Source organism: Scylla paramamosain, chromosome 2 (genome assembly GCF_035594125.1).
Source record: "Scylla paramamosain isolate STU-SP2022 chromosome 2, ASM3559412v1, whole genome shotgun sequence".
Lineage (NCBI taxonomy): Eukaryota > Metazoa > Arthropoda > Malacostraca > Decapoda > Portunidae > Scylla > Scylla paramamosain.
In genome coordinates, this window is record NC_087152.1 from 15,740,001 (window position 1) to 15,742,500 (window position 2,500).

A 2,500-nucleotide genomic window follows, 5' to 3' on the forward strand; every position below is an offset into this window, starting at 1 on the left:
GATTCCATCGCTCTCGGAATCCTCCCCGAAGATTTTCCGGCTCAAATCCGACCGCTACGCAGGGAAGAACAGCACACCGGCAACAGCTCCATCAAGTACCCGACCGCCTCGCAGCCACCTCTATCTACGCCCACAGAAGTGATCAGCTGGCCTCATTCCTACGACCCAACGCCCGACCCAACGCAACACTGTGTGCCCGACGCCCTCTCACGTGCTCCAGTACAGGACCCAGTGGAGGAAGAGGATGCTGCTACTTCTGATGACCTCGACCCTCTCCACTCAGCGGTCATCTCAGCGTTATCTGCCACCAATGAGGACGGCGTCCGCTTAGCACCACTCCAGGATCAGACTGTGGAAATGGTACGTGCCGCAGCAGCAAGAGACGGGGAGTACTGCTTGATCAAGAACGTCATCATCGAGGGCTTCCCTGATCATTGCCACGACCTCGATCACCGCTTGCGTACGTACTGGCCGGTGCGCAGTCTGCTGGCCGTAGACGACGACCTGGTGGTTTACGGGCCGAGGCTTCTTATTCCTCACAGCCTCCGCCGAGAAACACTAGAGCGACTCCATGACAGTCATCAGGGGATGGAGCGCACCAAGCGACGGGCCCGACAAACGGTGTACTGGCCTGGTATGGACAGAGACGTTGAGAACGTCGTTTCTGGATGCTCACTATGCCGTCCACTCCTACCAAGCCAAGCCAACGAACCTCTCTGGCAGGACACGGACACACCCAGCAGGGTGTTTGAGTCAGTTTCTGCAGACTACTTCCACGCAGCAGGCCGTACATACCTCGTGTATGTAGATCGCTTGTCTGGGTGGCCTCACGTGTCTGCATGCTCACGTCCAGCATCGGCTGATCAGCTCGTTCGTGTCCTTCGGGGTGTGTTCGCCGACACGGGCGTGCCTGTTCTCCTGAGGACTGACGGTGGACCGCAGTTCACTTCTTCATCGGTACGGCGCTTCCTGGCTCGATGGGGGGTGGAGCATCGTGTATCTTCACCTCATTATCCACGCTCCAATGGTCACGCCGAGGCAGCGGTCAAGTCCGTGAAGAAGCTGATCCTCACGACCACACAGCAGGGACACCTGGACGAGGATGCGTTCGCTCGCGGGTTGCTGGAACTGCGCAACACTCCGAGGGCGGAAGGGCGATCACCAGCACAAGTCCTCTTCGGTCATCCTATGAGGTCCTGTGTCCCGGCTCATCATCGCTCATACGCTCAGCAGTGGCAGCGCGCTGCTGATGAGTGCGACGCCAAGGCAGAGCGACTGAGGAAGAAAGCGAAACTTCGCCACGACGCGTCCGCCCGTACTCTTCCTCTCCTGCACCTCGGTGGCCACGTCGACGTTCAAGATCACACGACAGGCCTCTGGGATCGCCTGGGTGTCATCGTGGCTGTTGGGCGAAGGAGAGACTACCTCATCAAGATGGGCAGCGGTCGCGTGATGTGGCGTAATAGAAGACACCTACGCCCACACAGACCTCTTGCTCCCCTTCCTGTCGAGCAGCACACCGCTCATGGCGGTGCAGCGCTTCAGCATCAGGGTCACGAGGAACACCACCATCCCGGCAGCCCGGAGCATCAGGGTAACGGGGTACACCGTGGCCGAGAGCAACCAGAGCGTCGAAGCAGCCGACAGCGTAGGGAGCCGAGACGACTGCAGGTGCGGTGGCACCGTAGCACCTACGATTAGTACTTCAATCATTGTAACTTTGTTTCATGTGTTACGGTAGCCATAACAAAGATAAGGAATCTTCCTTATGTCTCGGGGGAGGTGTGTGGTTGTTAGCTAGTTGTGTGAACGAGTGAATGAGCGAGACTTGTGTGAGGCATGAATACGTGTATGAGTGAACGAGCTAGGCTTCAGTCATAAGTGTTAAGTTGAAGTGCGCGGCCTGGCGCCGGGAGATCACCTACCTCCAGCCTTCTGTTCACACCTTCTGTGAATAAACACCTGCACTGTTACCTGCGTTTCCTGTGCCCCTGCTGGTCAAGAGTCGAACAGTGGTGATTCAGATGGAGTAGGAAGAGGGGAAATGTCTTCTTTATGAGGAGTATCAAGGAGAAATATAAACACTGCCCAGGAAATTCTGCTTGAGGAGGTTTAGTGCTGTCGAATTTTCTCGTGTTTGAGTACTCGTTGTAGTGAAGAAACCCGAATGTGTGTGAGTGAAGGCTGTGGCTGCATACATCGATGCATATTAACATAGATTCTTGCATACGTACGTGCTTATTTCGTACTTAAGCTTGTATGTAGACAGTGAGGGTCAGATAAGTAGATTGTTTGATGGTATGATAGAAAAATAGATTCATTGGTGGACGTATTCGTTCACCAATGAATCTGATAAAACACAAGTAGATTGATAAATGAATATTAGATAGTAGGTCTCTCTCTCTCTCTCTCTCTCTCTCTCTCTCTCTCTCTCTCTCTCTCTCTCTCTCTCTCTCTCTCTCTCTCTCTCTCTCTCTCTCTCTCTCTCTCTCTCTCTCTC